The following is a 27770-nucleotide window of genomic DNA, read 5'->3' as shown; positions in this document are numbered from 1 at the left end:
ATGAGTGCTTTAAATGCAAAGTCAAGGCATTTGGAATTTATTCTCTAGCTAATGAGAGTCACCGAAAGTTTTAGACAGAAGAATAGAAAATAAATCTAGAAGCTTTGCTCAAAAACTTAAGGAGGGAAGGCATCAAAAGGGAGTAACCAAATGGAAGACTATTATAACATCAAAGTCTACATAATCAAATAAGTAGTTCTTCAGTTTTGTTCCTTTGGGACACTCTCTCATAATTTCAATGATGCAACTACTGACCAAAACATTTTTAGAATGCCTCCTTTGATGGGCGTCTGGGTGGCTCAGTTGGTTAAGCGTCTGCCTTCAGCTCAGGTCATGATCCCAGGGTCCTGGGATGGAGCCCTGTGTTGGGCTCTCTGCTCAGTGGGGAGCCTGCTTCTCCCTCTCTCTCTCTGCAGCTCCCCCTGCTTGTGCTCTCTCTCTCTCTCAAATAAATAAATAAAATTTAAAAAAAAGAATGCCTCTTTTGAAACCATCTGCAGAGTCCATCATATACCCAACAAACACACAGATCTACTCTGTTGTGCCTCACTTAAAACTAAAAATGATACTGTTCAGCAAGAGCGACTACTTTGTTCATTCAAATCTGGTTTCAAGTTACTCTACTTCCAAAAAAATCAAATCTAGCCTGAAAGGGTAGATTTTTACTACCTTGGAAAAAATTCTGAAGAAATTTATTCTCTGAAGATAATTCCAAAATGGAATTATACAAAATAATTTTATACTGTAAGCAGTGTAAAGGATGCATCACAGGACTAAGTGTATTTGTGCCTTCAATAAACATTTAGCTACTCCTTTGTGACTCCTTTATGGGTACTGAAATTACAATGGTAAGAAAGACATAGCGTCTTCCCTCAAAGAACTCAAAATGAAAGGGACAGCCACACAATGACAATACCGTGGAACATTCCAACAGAAGGAAATACTTAGGAGGGACATTTAATTCCGACTCCTTTCTCAAGCCCCAAGTCCTATCTCTCAAAGCTAAAATCAGGGTCAAAGAAAACTAAAGATACCATTGGAAAATGAAGATTTGGTATGCTTTGGGGAAGGGAGGATGCATCTATAACCCCCTCTTTGTATGTAAAACCTCTGTCTCACTTAAAGGTACCTTGAAAAACAAAACAAAACAAAACAAAAAAAACTCCAGGAATAATCCTACTCAAAAAGAGTCTATATCTCTTTTTGATTATAATCTGGAAATCCAACTGCTGGACCCTAGGCTACTGTGGCTAAGTTTTTCATGAAAAGTTCCATACTGTTATCATTACCAAAAAAAAAAAATAAGTCAAAAGTTATACATGGATTTTTAACTGTGCGGGGAGTTGCTGTGCCTAATCCCCCATATTGTTCAAGAGTCAACTGCATAGGTACATACGCATAAAACTGAACTAATACACGAAGATTGAAAGGAAAAAAAAAGTCTGTAAATTTCATTAGGATGAGATGATTCAGATTTATAGCTCGGTTGATAATGTGATTTAACCAATAAATGGTCTTATTCGGGGGCATTTCACTTCACTGAATGCAATTAGTAAGGCTTCTTCTCAGTAAAATGTTTTATCAAGTCACACACATGAGCCAATTTTCTTGTATGAAGAAAAAAGGAAGATTATAATTGTGAGTCATGCTGTTCTGCCTGTTTCCTTTCATAAAACCAACAGAGAATTAGTCACCTTTCTTCGGACAGCAAGGATAGAACAATGTCAGCAGGAAGAATAGCAAAACACAAAACTTTTAGTCACTTAATGGAATCAGGGAACTACAGATAAACTCCCTACTATGCAAACTTTATAGCCACCTGTCCTTTGGTGACTCCATTTTTTTTTTCTGATAATTAAATACTCAAAGTTTAATATTTATTTGGAAAATTTTCTCGTTACCTGATTTATTAGACTGCACCATTTTTTCGTCCCCAACCTTGTTCTTCCCCACACATATACACATAATATGACCCAATGTTGTCCACAATGGTTTGACTCTCCTTCTACGTAAGTTCCTATTCTGGGAATGCAACCCAAGCATCAGGGCTGGCTATCACAGAATGGAAACAAGGAAATGATGATGATTTATAATCCTAGAAACTCAGATCATTCATCAAGAGTTGCCCTAATCTCCTAAAATTTGCCATGAGACCATTGGCAGAATGGAAGGTTTGGGAAACCACTGTTTTCAAGATAGGACAATTATTTTTAAAAGATCTAATTTATTTATTTGAGAGAGAGAGAGCACAAGCAGGGTGAGGGGCAGAGGGAAAAGCAGACTTCTCGCTGAGCAGGGAGCCCAATGTGGGGCTCAATCCCCAGACCTGGGACCATGACCTGAGCAGAAGTCAGATGCTTAACCAACTGAGCCACCCAGGCGCCCAAGAAGGGACAATTTTTGTAACTGAAAACTTATCTAAGATGAGTTGGTTATTCTAATGACCCAGATCACCTTAGACCTGAAAACTTAAAAGCCAACAAATAAGAATTTTTCCTTACTTTAACATATATTTTAAGGTCCAAAAGCAAGCTCTTTTGGATGGATTAACATGTTTACCATAGTACTTAGAAATCAGAGACTCAAGAAAGAAATGTTAAATAAAAATGAATTTAAATAAAAATAGTTTTAAACTCTTAAAAGAAGTATACTTTTTATATTTTCACTATCTGATACTATCCATATTCTAAATACATATATTTATTTTAAAATCTTTTTTAAAATCTAAGGAAAAGATTGATAACACCTGATCTCTAGCATAATATCTTGTGCTTGAGTGGCCTACTAAATAAACAAATGCCATTTTCTCCTAGTACAGGCCATTAAAGTAAATCAGGTATTGACTTCTCAGCTGCACTCGATCTTTCAGCCAACCAACATACCTGATAAATACTGCCTCGGGGTACTAAATAGTACCCATGTCACCCAGTTTTTACCTTGTACGTGTAGGTTCTCTTGAGAACAATTAAGAAAGTTTGCTTTCAGATATCAAGGGGTGAGGTATCTTTTTAAAATATTTGCCAACTGGGGCGACTGGGTGGCTCAGTCGTTAAGCGTCTGCCTTCGGCTCAGGTCATGATCCCAGGGTCCTGGGATCGAGCCCCGCATCGGGCTCTCTGCTCGGCCGGGAGCCTGCTTCTCCCTCTCCCACTCCCCCTGCTTGTGTTCCCTCTCTAGCTGTCTCCCTCTCTCTCTGTCAAATAAATAAAATAAAATCTTAAAAAAATAAAATAAAATAAAATATTTGCCAACTAAAGATGATAAGTAATTTTAAAAGATACCAGGTTTAAGTTCAGAGGACCTTTGTGTCAGAGTGGTCTCTGAGCCTCAGTTTATAGATGTATTAAATTATGAGAATTCCATCCCCCCCAAGCCTCCCACCCCCACCTAATTTGCAGGATATCAAACAAAGGGACTCTAATTTGTGGCCTATAAATCTTCCTTAAGGGCCTTCAGGGAGCTCAGGGTTCAGGGAAGGAAACAGAAGCTACCTTGAGAGGGGAATGAGGGAGTATCAAGGCTTTTCTTAAACCACAGCTTCTCTGATTTCATCTATTTTACATAATGAGCCTCTGGGTCAGATTTACTATAAAGAAACTCCTCTATAGCTTAAAAATATGTTTTAAAGGCACAACAGTACATCAATATACAATCATTATTAATTCTGTATCACTGAAAATTTCATATGATTACAAATAGCAATGAAAGCATTAAATTTATAAATCACATCTTTCAGAAACCCAACTCCTTTTATACGTATCTATCCCATCCATTCTCATAAAATCTACTATTAGCCTAAGTGGTTGCTTATGACTATCTTAGGAATGGGAAAATTAAGGCATCCATCTAAGATTAGTGACAAAGCCAGAAATTACAATTTTATTCCCAGTCCTGTTAGCTCCTCTTAGGTCTTGAAATCTAAATATTGTTCTACATACTTAAAATGATTAATTCATATCATTCACATTCTTCCCCCTTTCATACTCATAACCTGTCATAAAAAGGAAATTTAGAGAAAGAACTGTTTGGCATCAGGCCATTTTCTAAATTTTACAGCAATATATTTAAACACCGTGAAAACCTTTTGGGTGTCAGATTGCTCCCATGTAATACAAGGTAACAAATTTTTGTTTCTATATTTTTTCCCCATACCCAGAAGAAAAAAAATATTTCTCAGCTGCTCTGTTTGGTACCTTAAGAGCCTCAATTATGCATTCCAATCTTCCTAAGCATTATACTTTATTTTCCACTTCTCTGCTCACCAAGTTTTATTCTATTCAGTGCCCAGTTGGAAGGCCACCTCTACCATGAAGATTTCTTCCATCAAAAGTGAACTTCTCCTGTAAGGACATCATGGGTAACACACTCATTTGCTATTATATGCTGTCCCGTGTTATTTCTTGCTGCTTTGCTTTTATAGGTGTTGCTTCCCTAAGCATCCCAAATATGCCATTGATCTTTGAATCCCCAGTAATTAGAAGAGTGCCTACACATAATGTACTGCCAGTAATAATAGGCTAAGTTTTAAATAGTTTTTCCCTATGGCTTTGAATTTATTGCACAACCTTAGGAAAAAAATTTAAACAAACACACCCTCTTTCCCACTTCAACAAATCCTTTTGTTTTCTTTTTTCTACATATCCTACCAAACTTTGATGAACATTCAACAAATATAGGAACACCTCTTCTGTGCCAGGTATCAGATTAAGCACTGAAGAACAAGGTGAACCAAACAGGTACAGCACCAATCCTCAGTGAACTTACACTCTGGTGAAGAAAGTAGGAAAAAATTAAAAAGCAAATAAAATAATTGGGGGGAGTATTAAGTGTTTTGAAATAAATAGACAAAAGACCGAGGCACTTTCAAATACATTTGTAACACAACTGAAAATACTATGGGAAGTCAGGACAGGCCTCTGAGTAGCCTATAAAATAAGGTGCTGGAGGGAGGTGGGGGTGTTTTTGTTCTTGTTTCTGTTTTCATTTTCCATAAGCATAGTGTTTGCATAGTTTTAATCTTGTGTAGCTTCAAATTTATATGACTTTTTTCCCCCTTAGGAGTCTTGCTAACTCTGGATTTTAAAAATCAGGCTATAAAAATAATAATAATAATACATTACTGAACCTGTTTATGAGCACCTCTAATGCTAATTTGGGGATAGAAGAAAAAACTCCCACAGCTTCAAATTTCTTAGGAATCTGCCACCCCTCACCCATGACCTTTACTGGGGAGGAGTGACTTCCAGAATATAGCGGGTGCATGTCGCCATCCAGGCAGAAAGCAGGCTCCAAAAGGGGATGTGGTAATGACTTGTCAGGGCACCAAATTTTTCATTAGGCACCAATGACTTCAAAGGATAAAAGACGGTGGCATTTGAAAAGGTCAGGTTGTCGAGGAGGTACAATTGACAAGCCCCTGGTTTCCCTGCCTGGGGTTCACTCTAATGAACTCCATTAGCATCATGGGCTCAGAAGTTCTTTGTTTATAGGAAAAAAAAGCTTCAACTCCTGGTCGATGCCGCGTCCCGCAGTCCATGGGCCTGGCACTGTATCCGGCGCACGGCAGCGGCTCAGCCCCAGCTCCACCCTCAACCCAGTCCACTCTCCCGCCGTCCCGCCCTGCTCCCCGCACCACCGCAGACCTGACGGCCGCCCAGCCCCGCCAGCTCCGAAGCCCTCCGCCGGGCGCGGTCCTCCGCAGCCCGCCGACCCACCTGGAGACCCCCGCCGCCTGCGTCACGGCTGCCGGCTCAAGCTACCCAGAACTTCCGCCTCGGTCTCCTTGGTTACCGCGTTAGCTCCGTACCCATAGCAACCAGAACGCTAGGTCTTGCCGCTGTTGACCAGCAGAGGGCACAAAGGAGCCTGCCTAGAGGGGGAAGAGGGGCGAGGAGCAGAAAAGAGAGGAGAGGGAGGAGAAGGGGGAGAGCAGGGACGGGGAGAGAAAGGATCTTCTCAGAAAGGAAAGGACTGGGATACTCAGTAGCCCCGAAGGCTTTCTGCTGGAGGGGTTCCTACCACATTCACAGCAATATTCTAAAAGTTTTGTCTGTAATATTTAATTCATCTTCATAATGGCCCAATTTATGTCTAAGAAAATTAAGGCACAGAAAGTTTGAATAATGACTCAAAATTACAAAGCTAAGCAAATGGCAAACCCAAGAAGAATTAACCCAAGCAATTAAGAACTCCCACAGGTATGCTCTGTTCAATCGTTTATCAAAGGTCACAATAGGTAAAATTAACACTGGAATCCAGGTCTTAAGAACCCTCTTTTCTTTGTGCCAAATATATGACCCATGGATATGTGTGAATCTAATGTATATATATTAGAGAGAGAGAGGGAGAAATAATCAACCCATGCTTCTCAAACTTCTCAAACTTTTCTGTTTGGGTGTGTGTGAGTCTAATATATAAGAGAGAGAGTGAGAAATAATCAACCCATGCTTCTCAAACATTTCTGTTCCAAACAGTCAACTGTGGTGAACTTATTTTTTGCTTCCTAAATATGCTGTAGTGTGTTTTTTTTTTTTAAATCTGTTTTTATATGCTTCAAGTAGCATGTGTGGTTTGTTCTTCAGTCAGGTGGTCTAAAAATGTCTATGCTTATCCACATTGTTATCTAGCTTGTTACAGACTAATAATCTCAACTATTATGGTTAAGATACTAACCTCTGCACCATTGTTTTCCACATTAATGTACCTGTCAATACTCATTAAAGAACACATTTAATGTTTTCCCCTGACAGGTTCAGTTGTACAAGACTTAACTAGCATAGATAAGAAAAGACAATGATAGTCTTATGGCTATGATTCTGGACTTTGAAATGAAGGCAGCCCTGAGTCTGAGTCCTGGTCCCACCACAACTTACCTATCGTGTGACCCTGAATGAGATATAAAACCCATTTAATTGGTTAAATGAGATAATAATACACTTAGTCCATACATGGTCTCGCATGGAAGCGTAAATGAAACGATGTATATTAAGTCTTTAGCACTAAGCCAGGCCCATAGCTGGTGCTTAATAAATGGTAAAAATAAAAAATGGTGTCAGTGCTGTACAGTGATTGGTATCTAAGTGCTCGTGGTATAAATTCAACCAAGTCCTTCCTTTAAATGTAGTGCGGTGACAAGTGTCAAATGGACATGCAATACTATGAGAATTCTCTTATGCAGGACTGTCTTCCAGACATGCTCTTCAAATTACCAGGCAAGGTATTTTCAGTGTGTATCCATTCATTCATTTATTCAACGAATATTTATTGAAAGTCCACTCTTCTACATCTTGAAAATACTGCAGTGAAGAAAACATAGCCCTTCCTGTTAGCAAACATATTTTAATAGGGGCAGAAAGACAATAAACATATAAATATATGTTAGGTATTTTGAAAAAAAATAAAGCAGAATAAAGAAATGGAAAATAATTAAGAGTTCAAATTTAGGCTAGATAGTCAGGAAAGTCCCAGAATGCAGGGAGAGATGAAGGCATGGGCAATTAGGGCCAGGAACATTCCAGACAGAGGGAGGAGTAAACAAACTTCAGTTCAGGCCCAATCAATAGGAGTATTTTGCATAAAACCTCTGATTACTTCTGTACAGCACATGTTTACTTGCAAAAGGCATTTTTAAAATGCACTTACTAGTGCAATAGTAAAATTAAACTCATAAAAATAATGTATAAAATATTCTGGCACTTTTTTAAAGCATTAAAAGGACATTACCTTAGTTATACTTAGAGAAATAGCTTAGCTTATACACAGTTATGCAAAACAAAGCAGAGCCAAAAAATAAGCCCATGCCAAGTTACATAGTAAAATGAAAAATATGAAGAGCTTGCCTTTCAGAACCATGATTAGTGACAAAATGAAATGAAACATGTAAAAACAATGACACCTCTAGAGATAGGATTTCCTCTCTGCTGAAGCAGAGTGCATTTAACTGACACCAGCAATTCTGCAAATAGTTTACCATGTCTATATCGGGAGCACAGTATTCCTGAGGGTTTTTGCAAATTCATGCTTCATTGTGCCAGTATGAAGACAAGATTGGAATGCAAGTTTTCCGAACTAGGGATGTTCAGTGTAGAGATAAAAATTACCCACATCGAAGAAACCGAGAGCACAGACTTACTGAATTCAAAGGATAGCTACGAGGTCATGCTTAAAAAGATTGTCTCTCTCTCTCTCCCTCCCCCCCACTCCCTACCCCTGCGTGCACGCGCGCACACACACACACACACACACACCCTTACATTAAGCAAGCCCCACTCATTAAGTAACCTTCTTTTGTACTTGGTAGGCTGCTGCCTACAAGAAAATTGCACAGGCCTCGGGACTTTCTGGTCACTCACAGGTGATAAAAGTTCTTAGATGAGTAATAAAAATGTCCAGTTCCATATCATTGTCAAAACTTTGCGTGTGGTTTAGTATTAAGTATTTTCCCCTTCGCAGTGGTTGGGCCTTCTGAATGAGGGAGGCCTGAAGTCAAGGACCTGTGAAAAGAGACTTGTGTTACCATTTCTCATCATCCATGCTTGCTTCAGTCTTATTAATTGCCTACATTGAAATCCCAGAAAAGGAGAAGGATTAAAGCAGAAAAGTCCTAACTGGACTGGTACTGAGGCTGCCAGGCGTTTAGAGCAGGCCAGTCGCCAGACACACACACCCCCCCCCACACTGAGGACGTCTACCTACATTCCTCTAGCTGCCCGTGAGGCCTTCTCCTAACACCTTTGCTTCCTGGACCACTAGGCATCAAGTGATTATTCTTGCTTCTCTCTGTGGGGTCTCAGTGATCCTCCTGGACAGAATTTTAAGTGACCCATTTTCTCTTACATTTTCGCACATCCCATGTCTGACCTCCAGGAAATCCTCTCGCATACATTGTCCTGCCACCCCGTGGGTGAGTAAGACAGCCAACGTAACCACCTCTCTCCAGCTCCTACACCAGCAGCCCCCAGCTTAACAGCTGCGCTTATGACTCCCCAGATGGAAGTCAAATACCAGTCTGCTGCATTCCAGTTGCAGGGCCCCCACTGATACATGTCTCACCAGGCTTCAAATGACTCAGGGACCGTTTATAGACATTGCCCAAAACTTGGAAATAAGGTAAAGGAATAGTTACACATCCTTTCAATGCCCCCCTAACAGCCCACTCAAAGGTCACCTTATTTTCTAGGAAAATATACCTCTGTGTGATTATCATTTACTGTTCTGTGCATTAGGCTATGTAAAGTTACATGTTATTTGGTAGGTTTTTCATCTATAACTTTGCATCTAGATATGCAGATAAGTTCTATCTTTTAGATAAGATAATGCCAGAGATTGGGGCTTTACTGCCCTGTAATACATCAGCCAGTTTGGTATCTAACCTAGAAATCTTATACCAATATTTTTGGTGAATGTCTGTATATAGTTAGCCTCTCAAAATATTTTGAACCAGCTTTACCATCCTGGTGGTTCCTTTTGTCATGAATTAAGTACACTGTGGAACATATACCTTCTATATTTATAGACCATCATGTTCTGACCTACTGAGATTATATTTTGATATTACCAGGCCTTCCTCTTTTGAAGGGAGATGGGACACAGCTTACCAGCAACTTTCCAAAAGTACTCTCTCAACCTCCACTCTCCTTCGTAGCTCCTCAAACTCTTTTCTAGGCAGAAGTTGGTGGTCAGTTGAGGACTGAAAAACAAGTTTTCTACCATCTCCACTTTACAAGTCCTGCAATGTAACCTTACTTTGAAACGGAGCCTCTACTTCCTTCATGCCTTGGCAGAAACTGAATATAACATCTTATTACATATGGATGGGATTTTTCAAATTGTCAAGGCTAGCTGAGCTTTAGAGGCAACATAAAATTACAAAAAGATTTCACAAAAACCTAAATTAGTGTGATATAAATATATTGAAGTGGCTTCTGAGGGCTGAACTTAAAGGAGGAAAAAGAAAAAACTTGTAGTTAGGAGGTGACATTGTCCTTTTATAATTTTTCTCAGCCTTGTAATTTCTGGCTGTCACCAATGACACAGAATTCTTCAGCAAATAAATTTCCATAACACAAGGAAATTATTACTGATGTTTCACAAGTAGAGGAAAATCATCAGGGCATATGATAAATTTCTGCTTCCTGCTGTGTGCGGTTCTTTCCCAGTTGAGAAATAAATGTCCAGGCTTGTCGGACGGGCACAGCTTCATTTAATCCGCGCCTACTCAACACCTGCTCTATCCCAGGACTGCCCTAATGGATACAGAAGGACAAAGGTTGCACCTCTGCCCTTGAGGAACCCACTGTCTATTGAGGGATGTGAGAGTTTACAAATAATTGATATGCCATACAGCAAGTACCGTATTCACCATGCCACAAACATGTCCTGTTTGTGGCATGGCCAGAATTTCTGGGTCTTTCAAACACAGTATATATGGCACAGAGATACGGATAAAAAACAGTGCTGTGGTCAAATTTAAAAGCATCTCAGATAAGACACTACCCCGTTCACAATGGAAACCCCAAAATTGTTTTTAAGACAGAAAATAACCATCTCAGTATGCATATAGCAGCATCTTTCAACTCTGGTGGCAATGTGAGGGTAGAGCAAAAGGAGAAGATGAAGACAAAGGGACAATTTTTTTTTTAAAGATTTTATTTATTTATTTGAGAGAGAGAATGAGAGAGAGCACATGAGAGGGGGGAGGGTCAGAGGGAGAAGCAGACCCCCCGCTCAGCAGGGAGCCCGACGTGGGACTCAATCCCTGGACTCCAGGATCATGACCTGAGCCGAAGGCAGTCGCCCAACCAACTGAGCCACCCAGGCGCCCCAACAAAGGGACAATTTTGAAATACAGTTACGTTAGTCAACGATAGAAATGGTGAGTCTGGAACAAATCAATGTGGAGGTCACAGGTCAAGTGAGATAAATTCAAGAGGATTTCTTGAACTCCAACAGCACTTGGAGACTAAAGACAGGTGCTTGTCGGGAAATAAGGAACAGTTCACGGACAGTGGGGACCAAGGTGGTGAAGAAAGTAATTCAGTTTTGAAGGTTTTACTTCTGAGAAAGCAATAAGAAGTAATAAAAAAAAGGTAAATATAGGTCTAATTATTGGGACAGTGATGGGGGCTGATCACATATATTAGGGTGTCATCAGCATGTAGAGAGTAACCAAAGATAAAGGAAGAGTTTACATGCAATTCATGTAAACAGGTCCAGAGGAAGTGAAGCTAGAACCTGTGATGAGGGGCTTAGAAAGATACTTTATTTGAACCTAACATTATTTTCTTTCATTTTCTTACTACACCTTCTAATATGAGGTTAATATTCCTTGGTTCCATCCAGGGATTGATAAACAACCATGGTGAACACCGACAATCTGCTACTCATCCCCCTCCATCTTCCTGGCAGCCATCTGTGAGCCTTGGCAGTCATGTTTTCCCGCACAACCCAACCCACTCTTCTAATGGTTTATTGGACAGGAGACCAAACTAGACCAGTTAGATTCTCTCTTGCAAGAGTGTGGAATTGAGTCTGAGAGAGAGAGAGTCTTAGGGTCACAATGTTTTGTCATTTGGACCACAGGAAGAAAAAAAGGAAGATAAGACAGAAGGAAAAAAAAAAAGGAAAGGAGGAGATCATCTGGAGGCTTTCCTTTTCCTGAAGACTAGCTACAGCCTAGCCCTTGGGTTTCAGGATACACCCCTGTATCCTTAAAATAAATTCTCCTTTGTAACTTAAGCTAACGTGGCTGGGTTTTGGTTGTTCAGAACAAAGAAATTTGACTGAAATGACTGCCAGAAGAATTGTAATATAAAGTAACTTTCTTTAAACGGCAAGTCCAAAGTGTATATTCCCAGAGAATTCTTTTAAACAGCAGTAGAATATTAATCTATGTCTCTCATAATTTTAAATTAATATTCCTACATATGCAAAATAGGAAAGTATGCAAAAAATGGCATTCTTTTGAACCCATTCTCTCAAAAAATGCTAAAATCTCTTGTTTGTTTTTTAATCAGTTTAATTTCTTGGTTTATTTGCTTTAAGTTTAGCTGTGCCAGTTTTGCTAGCAGACATTTATAATTGATGTAGCTTTAAGGAAAAGCTAATCTTAAAAAGAAAAAAGCTGGCATCTCAGAGAAAAAGTCATTCATTTCTGATCCTTGCCAAGTTTTAATAAGTGTATCCTACTGTCTTCTTAAGATTTATGCACTGTTAGCTGTACTTCATTTGGAAAATTTGCATTTTTCTCTTATGCACTCAAGCTGGGAGGCACAAAACAAGAGTTACAAGGTTTGTTTGACATGAGATGTCTAACAGTAATTTTCTTTCATCAACTTTATTCTCCTACAGTTCTGATCCCCAAGGGCAGATTTTTCATCAGATTTTGTGAAACATTTTATAACAACCTTACCTTTGCAGAAGTTGCTTCCAAAACACTCCAGAGGAGCTGTCACAACTCTCCCCACTATACAACAAACTAGACTTACTATTCTTATGCCCACTTTGAGTTAACATGATCTACGCACCCATCTTCCCATTAACTCAGAAAACCATATGCGTCTAATGTAGTTAGCTTCTGTGAAGCTTTGGACAATCACCAAATGCTCATGGAGGACCTACTACGTAACAGGTACTTTGATAGATAATGGCTACAAACATAAACAAGACAGAGTGGTATTCTGTCTTTGCAGGAAAAAAAAATAGTCTAGATGGGAGATACAGAGAAGAATTCAGAATAACAACTTCTAAAACAGTGTGAGAACATGATATTATGGGAGCACAGAGGAAGAACACTAGCCCAACAGTTGAGGCTCAAGAAAGGCTTCTTAGCACAAGTGATGTCCTATCTAGGTTTGGCCCAGATGGTTGAGTAGGAGCTCCAGACTGGTTTTGGTGGGGTGGGTGAAATTAGGGAATTTTCTGGGTAGAACAAAAAAGAATATGCAAAATTCCCCACAGTGAGTTAAAATATGGTATGTTTAAAGAATCTAAAAATTTCCAGCATTACTGAAACATGAAAAGGGCTTGGGAGAAGTAGATAAGGGGGAAGAAAGAAGAGGGAGTCATGCTCTGGTAAAAAGGAGACTAAGGTTATTGCTGCAGTCTATGAGATACTAGTGGCCTAGGCCTTGATCTTGATGAAATATTAAAGGAAAGTGAAAAAATCCAATATTTATATTGAAAAACTCATCAGTGGACTTGGAATTGATTAGAGGAGAGGCTGAGAATCAAAGGATGATCCCCAGTATTTATGGAACTGAAGATAAAATGTTTGCATTTATGCTCATGAGATAGTGGTCTGTAGTTTTCTTATAGTGCTTTTGTCTAGTTTTGGTATCAGGGTAATGCTGGCCTCATAGAATGGATCAGGAAGTACTCCCTCTGCTTCTATTTTCTGAAAAAGATCATACAGGAGTGGTACAATTTCTTCCTTCGATGTTTGGTGGAATTCACCAGTGAATTCATTTGGGCCTGGTACTTTCTGTTTTTGAAGGTTATTAATTATTGATTCAATTTATTTAACATATACAGACCTATTCACATAGTCTATTTCTTCTTGTACGTTTTAGCACATTGTATCTTTCAAGGGATTAGTCTATTTCATCTAGGTTATAAAATTTGTGGGCCTAGAGTTGTTCATAGTATTCACGGATTATTCTTTTAATGTCCAATAGATCTTAAGTGATCCTCCCCTCTTTCATTTCTAACATTAGTAATCTGTATCCTCTCTCTCTTTTCCTTAGGTAGCCTGGGTAGAGAATTACCAATGTTGTTGATCGTTTCAAAGAACCAGCAATTGGTTTTATTTATTTCCTGTGTTCAATTTCATTGATTCCTGCTCTCTTATTATTTCTTTTCTTATGCTTACTTTGGATTTAATTTGATCTTATTTTTCTAGTTTCCTAAGGTGGAAACTGAGATGACTGATTTTAGATCTGTCTTTTTTTCTAAGGTGTACATTCAGTGTTATAAATTTCCCCCAAAGCACTGCTGCATCCCACAAATATTGATAAGTTGTGTCTTCTTTTTCATGTAGTTCAAAAAATTTTTTTTTCATTTCTCTTGGGATTTCTTTTTTGACCCATGTGCCATTTGAAAGAGTGTTGTTTAATCTCCAAGTATTTGGGGATTTTTTTTAACTATCATTCTTTATTGATTTTTAGTTCCACTGTGATCTGAGAGCAGACATTGTATGATTTCTATTCTTTCAAATTTGTTAATGTGTGTTTTATGGCCTAGAATGTAGTCTATCTCGGTGAAAATTCCATGTGATTTTAGAAAAATGTGCATTCTGTTGTTGTTGGATAAAGTAGTCAATAGATGTCCTTTATATCCAGTTGATTGATGGTGTTGATAAGTTCAATTATGTCCTAATTGATTTTCTGCCTGCTGGATCTGTCCATTTCTGATAGAGGAGTGTTGAAATCCCTAACTAATAGTGGATTCATGTATTTTGACTTACAGTTCTACCAGTATTTGCCTCACCTAATTTGTCACTCTGTTGTTAGGCACATAAATGTTAAGAGTTACATCTTCTTGGAGAATTAACCCCTTTATCATTACATAATGCCCCTCTTTAGTCCTGACTAAGGCTCTGAAGTCAGCTCTGTCTGAATTTAATACTACTGCTTTCCTTTGAGTAATGTTAGCATGTTTTGTATTTCTCCATTTACTTTTAATCTGTATGTGTCTTTACATTCAAAGTGGGTTTCTTTTAGACAACATTTAGTTGGGCTTTGTTTTTCTTTTTTTCTTTTTTTCTTTTAAGTTTTTATTTTAATTCCAGTTAGTTAACATACAATGTAATGTTAGTTTCAGGTATACAATATAATGATTCAACACTTCCATACAACACCTGGTGCTCATCATAATAAGTGCCCTCTTTAATCTCCATCAACTATTTAACCCATCATCCCACCTACCTACCCTCTGGTAACCATCAGTTTGTTTTCTATCATTAAGAGTCTGTTTCTTGGTTTGCCTTCCTCTTTTTCTCCCCCCCTTTGTTCATTTGCTGTGTTTCTTAAATTCTGCATGTGAGTGATATCATATAGTACTTGTCTTCTCTGACTTACTTATTTCGCTTAGCATAATACTGTCTAGCTCCATCCTTGTCATTGCAAATGGCAAGATTTCATTATTTTTATGGCTGAGTAATAGTCCATTATATATATATATCATATATATATGATATATATGATATATATATACACACACACACCATATTTTTATGGCTGAGTAATATTCTAGTGTGTGTGTGTGTATATATATCATATATATGATATATATATATGATATATATATAATGGACTACACACACACACACACACACACACACATATATATATATATACCACATCTTTCTTATCCATTCATCAGTTGATGGACACTTGGGCTGTTTCCATAATTTGGCTATTGTAGAGAATGCTGCTATAAACATTAGGGTGCATGTATTCTTTTGAATTAGTATTTTTGTATTCTTTGGGTAAATACCTAGTAGTGCAATTGCTGGATCTTAGGGCAGTTCTATTTTTAACTTTTTGAGGAACCTCCATACTGTTTTCCAGAGTGGCTACAACAATTTGCATTCCCACCAACAGAGCAAGAGATTTAGGTCATTAATTTGTTACTCTGCTTCTTTCAGCCTGCTGTTCATTGCATTAAGCCTGTTTCCAGTATCATTTATTGCATTCTTCATCTCTGATTGATTCTTTCTTAACTATTTTATCTCTATGGTAAGGATCTCACTGATTTCTTCTTTTCTTAAGCCCAGTGAGTATCCTTATGATTGTTGCTTTAAAATTCTCCATCAGTCATGTTACTTATACTTATTTCACTTAGATCTCTAGCAGTGGCCTTATCTTGTTCTTTCATTTGGGTTAAATTACTCCATCTTTGCATTTTGTCTAAGTCTCTGCCTTCTTCCGTGTATTAGAAAAGCCTGTTGTGTTTACTGCTCCTTCTTTGATATGGTCTCTTCTCTCCCTTCAGTTGTGGAATTTGTTCTATCAGTCTCCAAGTAGATTTCTGAGGCATCTAGGATGATTTGATAATTATCTAGTTGTGTTCATGGGATGGGGCAAGCCTAGGGTCCTCCGTGTCTGCCATCATCCTTTCTCCCCAGGTTTTGTTTTTCAATCCTCTCTAACACTCTGTCTTTTAAATGGTACATTTAGGCCACTGACATTCAAAGTGATTATTAATATGGTTGGATTAATATCTATAACATTTGGTACTTCTTAAAATTTGTTACTCTTGTTCTTTACTCTTATTTTTGTTTTCCACTTTGTTTTTGCTTTTTGTAGTGTTAATTGAGCATTTTTTATGATTCCATTTTCTCTCCTTTCTTAGCTTATCAGCTATACATTTTTAAAAATGTTTTTTAGTAATTGTCCTAGTGTTTGTAGTGCACAGTTACAACTCATCCCAGTCCACTTTCAAATAACACTGTACCATTTGATGGGTAGTATGAGTACTTCATAATAACAATCATAATTCTTCTCTCACTTTCATGGTACCATTGCTGTCATTCATTTCATTTATATATAAGCATATATATGTATGTATATATATATATATATATATACACATATATTCTACATATAAGCATATATATACTATAAATAAATTTGCAAAGTTAAATGCTTGCTTTTCACTGTTAAATCATTGCTTTTATCATTTTGAACAAACTGTTATCTGTTAAATCAATTAAGAATAAGAAAAATAAAAACAAAAGTTTTTCTTTTACCACCACTTATTCCTTCTCCTATGTTCTTTTTTTACAAGTAAATCTGTTTCTTGCCTATATCATTTTCCTCCTCTCTAAATAATTTTTTTTAACATTTCTTTCAAGACAAGCCTGCTAGAAACAAATTCCCCAATTTTTGTTTGTCTGAAAAATTCTTTATTTCTCCCTCCTTCTTGAAAGATAATTCTAGGTTAACTCTTTTTTTTTTTAAGAATATGGTTCTTTCCATGGGCTTTTTTTTATTAGTTTCAAGTTTTTATTTAAATTCCAGTTAGTTAACATATAGCATCATATTAGTTTCAGGAGTAGAATTTAGTGATCCATCAGTTACATATAACACCCAGTGCTCATCACAAGTAGGCAAACTCTTAAGAATTCTAAGTTAGTGGGATTTTTTTTCTTAACACTTAACTATTTTCTCTCTTCTAGCTTGCATAGTTTCTAAGGAGAAATCAATATAATTCTTGTCTTTGCTTGTCTCTAGGTAAGGTGTTTTTCCCTGTGCCTTGTTTTAAGTTTTTTTTTTTTTTATCTTTGATTTCTGTAATTTAAGAATGATATACCTAGGTATAGTTGTTGGCATATACTCTGCTTGGTATTCTCTAAGCTTCCTAGACTGGTAGTTTGGTGTCTGACATTAATTTGGGGAAATTCTCAGTCATTGTTGTTCCAAATATTTCTTCTGTCTCTCTCTCTCTTTCTTCACGTTCTGTTATTTCCATTACATGTATCTTGCACCTCCACAGCACCTGGATATTCTGTTCTGTTTTTTTTTTTTTCAGTCTTTTGCCCATTTGTTTTTCAACTTTAGAGGTTTTTATTGAGATAGTCTCATGCTCAGAGATTCTTTTCTCAGCTTTATGCAGTCCACTAATAAGCCCATCAAAGGCATCCTTCACTTCTGCTACAGCATTTTTGATTCCTAGCATTTCTTTTTGGTTCTTTCTTAGAATGTCTGCTGCTCTGCTTACGTTGCCCATCTGTTCTTGCATGATGTCTATTTTATCCATTAAAGCCTTTAGTATATTAATCACAGTTGTTTCAAGTTACCAATCTGATCATTCCAAAACATGCCCGCCATATCTGAGTCTGGTTCTGATATTTGCTTTGTCTCTTAGAGCTATGTTTTTTGCCTTTTAGTATCTTGTAACTTTTTTCCTTGATAGCTGGACATGAGCCACTGGGTAAAAGGAATTGCTGTAAGGCCTTTAGTAATGTGGTGGAAAGTGTTGGAGGAGGGGAAACATTCAAGTCCTATAATTAGATTTCAGTCCTTTATTGAGCCTGTGCCTCTAAACTTTGAACTTCCTATATGTTTCTCAGTTGTTTTACCTCCCCTTGAAGTGGGATGAGATGACTAAAGGGGTATTTCCCTTCCCCCAAGTCAGCAGGTTAGACTCTGGTTAAATAATTTCTCCTGCAGGTAGACCTTCTTAAGAAGAACAGAATGCTCTTGTGTATTTTTTAAAAAAATTTCCCCTCCCCCTACTGGAAGCATGAGGGAATTTTCCTCCAATATTCACTGTGAGAACCCGGTAGAATTTCAAGAGGCAAAATTCACGAAAGTGTGTCATCATTCCAATAACTGGGGGTGGATAACTAGGGGGAGGTCCCCCTGGAATTTTTAACTCTGAGTTAAACTCCACCTCCAACAATTCCTCAATTACAGTTCAAGTTTCCTGACCCTCATACTGGTTTCCAAGGAAGTTTCTGTTCCAGGAAGTTGTGATTCTCTGTATTTGCTTAGAGATGTTTACAATTTAGAGGCAGTGTTTTCCCTGTGAGGATACTTTTCTTATAGATCTAAGGAGCATTGTTGATTTTTCAGTTTGTTCAACTTTTTACTTGTTAGGACTGAATACTCGTTTTACTTGTTAGGACTGAAACTCCCAAGCTCCAGATCAGAAACTAGAATCCTCCTTGATTTTTCAATAATTGATTGGTGAAAATCATCTCTTAAATTTACGTTTACTCATAGTGAGTTTGAGCATTTTTTAATGGCCATTTGTATTTCTATTTCTGAGAACTGTTTCTTTTCAATATGATTAACTTTCAATTATTACCATTTAGTTTCTAATGCAAATAAAACTATCTTTCTTTTACCCAACTTTATTGGGGTATATACAATGTACCTACAATAAATTATACACATTTTAAGTTTATAGTCAATGAATTTTCACACATGTATATACCTGTATAGCTACCACTAAACTCAAGATATAGAAAATACATATCATTCCAAAAAAGTTCCTGTTGGCCTCTTTGCAGTAAACATTTCCAGATAACCACTAATCTGCTGTCTGCTACTATGGAATAATTTTTCCTGTATGGAATAATTTTTCCTGTTCTAGAATTCATTATAAATGTAAACATGCAGTTTGTACTCTTTTGTGTCAGGCTTCTTTATTCAGCATAATGTTTCTGAAAATTTTCTGTTAATGTGTGCATCAACAGTTTATTCCCTTTTATTGCTAAGAACTATTCCATTGAATAGATATACCACAATTTATTCATACATTCATCTTTTAATGGACATTTCATTGTGTCTAATTTTTGTCTGTTATGAATAAAGCTGCCTTAAACATTTGTGTGCAAGTATGAGAGTCCCATTTGCCATCACTTCTTTTATGAACATGACCTGGAAATTGCATGTACGGCTTCAGTCTTTATCCAATTAAAAGGAGCTTAGTCATGTGACCACATCTGACTACAAGGGAAGCTGGAAAATAAGTCTGTAAGTCGAATGCCAAGTGCCTATCTAAAACTCAGGGTTTCTATTACCAGTGGAAGAAAGACAAAATGGAAATGTCAGGGATTGACTTCACGTGAAGGGGAGAAATCAAATCTGGCTTCTGGAGTTTGGGTGGATTTCGGTGCCATTAACTGACTTGACATGCTACATTTGAGATGTTAGGTGCCCAAGTGGGTAGATGTGTAAACTGTTCACTATACCATTCTGGTATATTTCCATCAAGGATCAAAGCTGGGAATACAAATTTGAAAATAGTCAACATACGGTATAATTTAAAGCAATGGGATGGGATGAGATCATGAGGGAGTAAATGTAGTATATGGTTTCCTTCCGATGATGCAATGATTTCACAAGCTGTTTTCAGAAACCAAGCTAAGTATAAATATAACTAGCAGAATGCTACTTTGTCTAAAACAAAACAACAAAACATAAAACCTTTTTACCCCTTTTCCCTAATAATACAGTAAACCACTTAGGGATTACATTTCCAAGCCTCTCTTAAAGCTGGGCATAGCTATAAGACTAAATTCTTACCATTTAATGGAATGTTAGTGATAGTGTCCCTACCAGTCTGGATGCCCATTTCCAGACTCTTATATTAAAAAAAAAAAAAAATTAACTTCTATCTTATTTAAGCCACTATGTGATTTTTTTTTTTTTAGCAGCTTAAGGCTTAACTGATTCATGAAGCATATCCGATTATTTCTTATACTCAACTGAACAAATATCCATTGCCACTTATTTTATTCATTTTTATTGATTTTATCAAAATCTTGTTTATTTTTTGGCATTACTTATTTAGGTTTAGTTTACAAAAAAAGCTTTAGGTTGCTATCATTTCTAAACTGCTCCAAGAAATAATGATATTATCTTGCAGAATATTAATGAATATTTTCTTCATGTACTAGCAATTCTTTCCAGTCATTGCCTCAATTAACTCTTGATGCTGAAGTTTTAAAAAAAAAAGCTAATATGGTTGTCCTCATTTCACTGAAGAAAACGAAGTAGAGATATTAAATTATTTGCCCATAATAGCAAACCAAGTTAATGGAAAAGGTGGAAGTAAAATGCAATTATCTCATTTCTGTTTTTATTGAACTATTGGATTACAAGTCACAACCAATTAAAAACAGGATACAAGAGCTAAGCAGCATAACCTTTTTATCATGGAGACAGCCCCAAAAAACTGCCCATCGGCATTTTGTAAAATGTTTCTTACTTTTTAAAAATGTATTTTGCTGAAATTTTTCACTATTAAGTTTACATATATAAAGATATATAGATATAGACAAACAGATGAAAATGTGGAAAATATTTTAAATATAGAAAATATATTCACTTCAAGTTTTCTGCACATATCAAAAGCTGTTTGTATATGTATGTATTTTCTTCCAGCCCTGTCTCTAACCATATCACTAGTCATTTAATCTTTACACAATTGTGATCAAATAGAAATTCTGATGGCATCTCATATATATATATATATATATATATATATATATATACTGTCTCTCAACACAAATGAAATTCAACAGAAATCCATTGGGTGGCGTTGTACTATAACTTAACATTTCAAAGTGTTTCTCTGCTTTTTCTTTTTAACTTTTCCCCCAGGCTTGATATAGCTTATGGCTAAGCAATATTTGCTATCTGTAGACTTTAAAAATATTTTATTCCCATTGGAAATTGTTTGGAGATTGTTGGCATGAGCATTATTTTCTTTTCTGATTGTATAAATACAAGCCACATACAAATGGACACAATTTAAGATTTAATAATCCTGTCAAAGAATACAGTTGCTTACTTTCCCTAAAATATGCAGACTAATGAGATTAATTAGAAAATAACAATTGACTTGGTAAAAAAATGCTGCTCTGTCCTTTCATCTCTCAAACTCATGTTGTTTTCTGCCATCAAGAAGAGAAGTAAGCATCTGATATCCCAATTCCTCTGAGACAAAATGTTCTGTGCCTCAAACAAGCAACTCTTCATTAATGTTGATCTATTCTAATAGGTGTTACAGAAAGGTGCCAAAAGTTTGACATATATTTAGGGAACTGGCTCCTTGGAAAAAGATCTACACCTGTATACACAATCAGGTTAAGCTCTCTCCGGCAGTCTGGTCTAAGTATCATAAATATCCCATACATGACCCAATCCTAGAAATTCTGATTTAGTCATTCTGAGGTGGACCTCAAGAATCTGTACATTTTACAAGCACCTGCAATGGTGTTCAATTATCCCTCTAATTTCAATTCATCCTCCGAAGGGAGACTTAAAAATTTCTTGCCGACTCATTAGAGCTCATTCCCCAACCCTCTCAAAAGTACACCAATTACTTATGTCATTTAGAAGAATGAAGGCAATATTGTGGTGGGAAAATGATGAGATACGAGGATTTATAGATTGGACTAGATGGGTATTTTCTTGAGCTCATTAGAACTTACTAAAATCAGAGTGCCTGGGTGGTTCAGTGGTTAAGTGGGTGCCTTTGGCTCAGGTCATAATCTTGGGTCCTGAGATTGAGCCCCACATTGGGCTCCCTGCTCAGTGGGGAGTCTGATCCTTCCTCTCCCTCCGTCCCTCCCCCTTACTCATTCTCTCTCTCTCAAATAAGTAAAACCTTTCCAAAAAAAAAAAGAAATTACTAAAATCCTTTCTTAAGAGGGGATAATGTTCTTGAATATTCCACTTTTGATCTCATGTATTGTATATGATCTTATCAATTTTGGTACTAGCTGGTTTCACTTGCAATACTGGTCTTTTTATGCAGGAATAAAGTAGTGAATTCTCTTCTGCTGGGTTTACAATAAGAACAAGCAGGTAGAAAAATCGGAAAGATAAAAGAACCCTGAGATCAGAATTTGAATCTTAATTCCACATGCAGTAGCTGAGGAAAAAGGGAGCAGGTTCTAAACATCCATGACTTTTACATTTGTAAAATATCAATAATAGTGCTTTAACGACTTTATCAGGTTGTGATGAGGTTCAAAATAGAGCACATAATAAAAATGCTTTGTGAACTGTGAAATGTTTTGAAAATCACAATAACGTTTTTTCTTTCTTTTTTAAAATTAGTTTCAGAGGTAGAATTTAGTGATTCATCAGTTGCATATAATACCCAGTGCTCATTCCATCAAGTATATTCCTTAATGCCCATCACCCAATTATCCCTTCTTCCGACCCACCTTCCCTCCCCCAACCCTCAGTTTGTTCCCCAGAGTTCAGTGTCTATTATGGTTTGCCTCCCTCTCAGTTTCCATCTTATTTTATTTTTCCTTCCCTTCCCCTATGTTCATCTCTTTTGTTTCTTAGATTCCACATATGAGTTTATTTTTCTAATGATCCATTTTCACCTCTAAGTCACCATCCAAATACCACTGGCTATAAACTGTGCACATGAATTAAAGGCTGAGAATCTGTCAGATGCTCACCAATGATCAGTTTAATCAGCGCTGAACACACCCTCTCTGTTCTCAGTGCAATACTAACTCTGATGCAGCCATTAGTGATATGTTCCTTGTGGTCCAGGGGATTACAATAGAATTAGAGAATATTAGAATTCAAAGACACTTTACGGTTGTGTTTCTTGATCATAAGACTCACGTGGGGTACTTGTTAAAAACTCCAATTTCCTGTCCTCCCATCAGATCTACTGACTCAATATCTCCAAGGGTCCTGAGAATCTGTATTCTATATAAGAAATGCAATGAGGGCGCCTGGGTGGCTCAGTCGTTAAGCGTCTGCCTTCGGCTCAGGTCATGATCCCAGGGTCCTGGGATCGAGTCCCACATGGGGCTCCCTGTTCGGCGGGAAGCCTGCTTCTCCCTCTCCCACTCCCCCTGCTTGTGTTCCTGCTCTCGCTATCTCTCTCTCTGTCAAATAAATAAATAAAATCTTAAAAAAAAAAAAAAAAGAAATGCAACGATACTGTTATGATCAGAAGAAACCTGGGAAACTGTTCCTAAGCAAACTTTTTTTCCAAACTCCTACATGATGAAAGTATCGCTCAGACAATACCCTTTACCACTGGTTAAGTTCACATTTTCAAAGGGTAATATATTCCGTTATTGGTATTTCAATCAATAAAGAATTGGGAAGACAAGATCGCATACAAGAAATAGCAGCAAGCCACTATACTTGGTGAGTTTGGTAATGATACCCACAGACACTCTGTGCTGGACACCTTTGCTCAAAGTAATGTTGACAAAGATATACTTAAAATATTAAAGTATCTAATTTCAGGTTACTATTTGGTCTGTATAGCGTGACACATGAATGTGCTTCCGTAATAATAAATACCAAGAAGTAGGAAGATTTTTACTTTCTTCTTTGATGACACCATCAATTAACCTATGTGTGGCATTTCTAAAGCACATGCCATGCTCAGGCCAGACACTGTAGACAGGAATAGGAACAATTATAGGTTGCCTTCCTTCATTCACATGTGTCCTTGAGCTTCCTCAGAGCAGGTGCCATGGCTCCTTTTCCTTTGTGCCCCCTTTGCTCTGGCACAGAGAAGGAGATGCCCTTCCTTCCCCACATCTAGAGTGTAGAAGACTATGAGTCATTTTAAAAGGATATGAGAGGGTTGAAAGTCAACACGTTGCTTTAGGTGGCCCCCCTTCTCCCTTCTTTCCCACTCAGCACCGGCTGGGCTGAGGAGATGTAAGGGCCTACTCCCTTACGGTGACCCTACCATCCTCTCATCTTTCCTTCACCACGTGACTGCTAAGTCTCGGTATATGGCCTGCCTGAATCTCACTCAGGAAGCAGCCTTAGCGAGCGATCTCATATCAGGGCACACTCTTTCTTTCTTTCTTTTAAGATTTATTTGTTTATGAGAGAGAGAGAGAGAACTAGGGGAGCAGAGGGAGAGAATCTTCAAGCAGACTCCCCGCTGAGCACAGAGCCCAAGCACCGGGCTGATCCCACAACCTAGGAATCCGATGCTCAACCAACTGAGCCATCCAGGCGCCCCAGGGCACCCAATTTCTTTATTCTTCTTTATATCTCTCTTTGATTCTGGCTCATTTTGCCCTTTTGCCCATACATACCAGAAGTTACAAATTTGGAAGAACTAATGTCAAAGTATAGAATGAAGAGAGAAACCATGTGGCCCACTTTGGTTTGAGGGTTTGGCTTACTTGGTATAAAAAGAGTCTTCAGCACGGCTCACCCTCACTTACTGGAGTTCTACTTTAAGGCTTGTGTCCAGACCTCAGTTAAAATAAGGTATTCCTTTGTTTTGCTTTACACTTTTATGTCTTACTCAGGGATTACTGGAAGAGGAAGATAGTTGCCATGGCATGATTTCAGAATTCCTTGCTCTCCTGGAAAATTTCTGCTTAAGGGAGCCCAATCGAATCCATTAAAAAAATATAGTTCCTGAATATATGTAAACTGGTATGGTAACCCTGGGTCTGCCCTCAGATCCATCTTTGTCCTCCATTCTACACTGTCGTACAGTAGAGCTGACTGCAGCAGGATGCATTTCCCTCGCTCTACGTCAGATGCTCCCAACTGCGTTCGATTGTTGAATGTATAAATGAATGACAATGTAAACTAAGTCTGTCTGCATGCTTGTAAGCCAGGGTGATGGAGAGAATCAGGACTACCATAGCACACAACTCCAGGGGACAACATTCACTTTGAAGTATACCTGAATGGCACGTCACAAAACTGTACAGAATGTAGTTTATGTGGCCATTTTCAAGGCATGAGCCAGAAGGCTGTTAGCTCTAGCTGGCAGAGATAGCAATGAAAGGAATGAGAGTTTTAAGGATGATAATCTTACAGGCAGAGTGGAATAGTAGAAAAAACACTAGATTAAAATCACAAAACTGGAATTGTTAATACACAGATGATAGAGGGAAGTCATCACAGTGGGTAAAATCACTGAGTGAGAAAGTATGTATAAAAATTTAACAATGATAAGATTGAACTTGGAGCAAGGCTAATGGCCAGAATAAGCAGGAAAAAAAAATAAGTAAAAGCAATGCAGAAGTAAGAGAGATGAATCATCTGATGTAATCCTGTGAAAGCCAAGGGAGAAAAAAAAGACCAAATGTGTCTAATAGACAGAGAATGGGGGTCGTCAGATGATGAAAAATGAATGCGGTGCCCAGACAGTAACTGTTCGAGACTGTGGGAACACCATATGCTTGGCTGTGGTTACAAATTGTTTTGCTCTATAAAGTATTATAATTGACATTAGGTTGCATGGGCTTGTGATTGAGAACAATGACAATATTTGGATTTATCTAAAAGCAACAGTGCTTAAACTTTAGGATACATATGTATCACCTAGGGACTTGTTAGACATGCCGATCCCTAAGATCCAATCCACCTCACAAGATTCTGACTTTCATGAGCCTGCTAACTCAGTGCTGTTCCAAGTGTGCTTTGAGGATGACTGTGAGTTTGCAAACTATTTGTTTCCCTCCTGGAAGAAAGAAGTACAGATAATGAGAGTAAGGGACTAGAAACTTTCTCAACAATCTGACACTGATACAACATCTAAGCCCCATAATTAGTGGACCTGACTCATTGCACAGAACATAGAACAAAATTTCAGTCCTCCAGAGATTAAGAAAAAAAATAAAATAAAAAAGACCTTTCTCCAGCATAGTTTAAGAAGCCCTGATCCAGGTAATTCTGATGTAGATAGTCCATAAACCAAATTTTGAAGAAATGGGCTACTAAGTTCCAAGAAAATCTTAATTTGATCACATTTGAAATATATTTTATGTGTATAACAAAGGAGTATTACTTATATATATTTATTTCTATATTAAAATATCTAAATGGACTCTTATATAATTTCAAATACGTAGGTAAAATTGGGGTTCACGAACCCAGAGATTTTTATTACATTTTTATACTCAGATTTGACTTATTATTAAGAAGTAGCAGCTCATTTTGTTTTGCTTTGCTTTGTTGAAACTAGCCGTGAATGCCTGGGCATGTTACAAATATTTATGATTTACGAATAAGAGTGTGCAAATGGTAAAGTTCTTTCAAAATAAACACAATGATGGTGTTACACTAAAGTCTTTAAGTTTTTGTCAGTGAACATTTTAATTGGAAAATAATTATATTAACAATTTTTCTTGCCCTTTTCTTCCTAAGAGCAAAGGGTAATGAAAACTGAGATACAGCAAAATTACTTCGGAAATTTAAACTACCACCATTTGTCTCCGCTTTTCACAGGATTTAAATAAAATATCACAATAATGTCAGATCTGGTTGTTGTTATTGTAAAGACCAGGGAGAAAGGAACTATGCCCTAGCCTCATATGCTAAACATAACAGTTTAACTTTTTTTTTCTTTCCTGATCATTAAATCCTTGAGTATCTCATTTATAAACATGAAAAACTAGGCTACTGGCTTGCAGAACTGATGAGATATTAGTTAAGCACAGAGATTTCTCAGTGGTAGAAATCTGGCTCCTTTCCATAACCGGCTTCTACTTCTCACTTGTGTTCCCTGGTTTCAATTCCTTTGCATTTTTCAGGATTTTTTTTTTTTTTTTCAGCCACCAATTGAATTGCTAAATTTCATTTGCTTAAGGAAGAGATTGCCTTAGGTTTGCAAAGATGCACAAGTCACCCTACATGGACTATATGGATGGCTATTTTAAAAGAGCATTTACCAAAAAGAGCTCTTTTAAAAATAAATAAATTACTCCCTATCCCATTACAACAAATGTACACATACACACTTTTCCATGTCATAGGAAAATGATCAAATATCTGTTATTTCCTTACTTTATCTTCCTTGAAACACCACCTAGCCTCATATATTAATATTTTATTCCCAAATGTAACATGTCAAAGTGGAGAGCTGTGTTGACCAGCAAGAAGTCAGAAGGAAAGAAATGTCCCTGCTTCCAGGAAAACTATTGTTAGTACAGCAGCCAATAAATAAAAGGGAAAGGGAGGAGGGAGCTTTTTATGCTAAAAGAAATGCAGACGATGACAAAACTTATAAGGCTAAGAAAAAACAAATCATCTTTAGGAGAACTTTCACTAGAAATGGCTTTGCCTTTCAAGAGGAAAAATGCCCTGCTGAATCAGCAGTGTTTGGTGGTGGTGTGAGGAGGGGGGCGGTGGGAGGGGGAAATCTTATGTGGTTTTCAAAATACTAAACTCAAACTCACTGGAAAAAAAAAAAATTGTGTTGCATGTAAAATGAGAAGAGTTTAGGCTCAGCAAATTGCAAATTGCAGATGAGGAAAATCCGGCACAGGGGTTGGAGAGAAAAGAAAC

The 27770-nt window shown here is 37.4% G+C and overlaps 1 protein-coding gene across 3 annotated transcripts in view; it reads right to left on the bottom strand.

Annotated features, from left to right (window-relative positions):
• The window catches only part of ZBBX (zinc finger B-box domain containing), a 114373-nt gene extending 108576 nt beyond the window's left edge, over positions 1-5797 (bottom strand). For 2 of the 3 annotated variants that reach the window (XM_078069546.1, XM_078069555.1), the window contains exon 1: positions 5715-5797. The gene's annotated coding sequence lies outside the window, so the exon portion shown is untranslated. Of the gene's footprint in view, positions 1-4262; positions 4342-5714 lie in introns of those variants that run through there. The other variant, XM_078069552.1, reaches the window with a different exon arrangement.
• Between the last annotated feature and the right edge of the window lie 21973 nt (positions 5798-27770).

Source organism: Halichoerus grypus, chromosome 1 (assembly GCF_964656455.1).
Source record: "Halichoerus grypus chromosome 1, mHalGry1.hap1.1, whole genome shotgun sequence".
Classification (NCBI taxonomy): domain Eukaryota; kingdom Metazoa; phylum Chordata; class Mammalia; order Carnivora; family Phocidae; genus Halichoerus; species Halichoerus grypus.
This window is presented reverse-complemented; position numbering and strand designations above follow the sequence as displayed.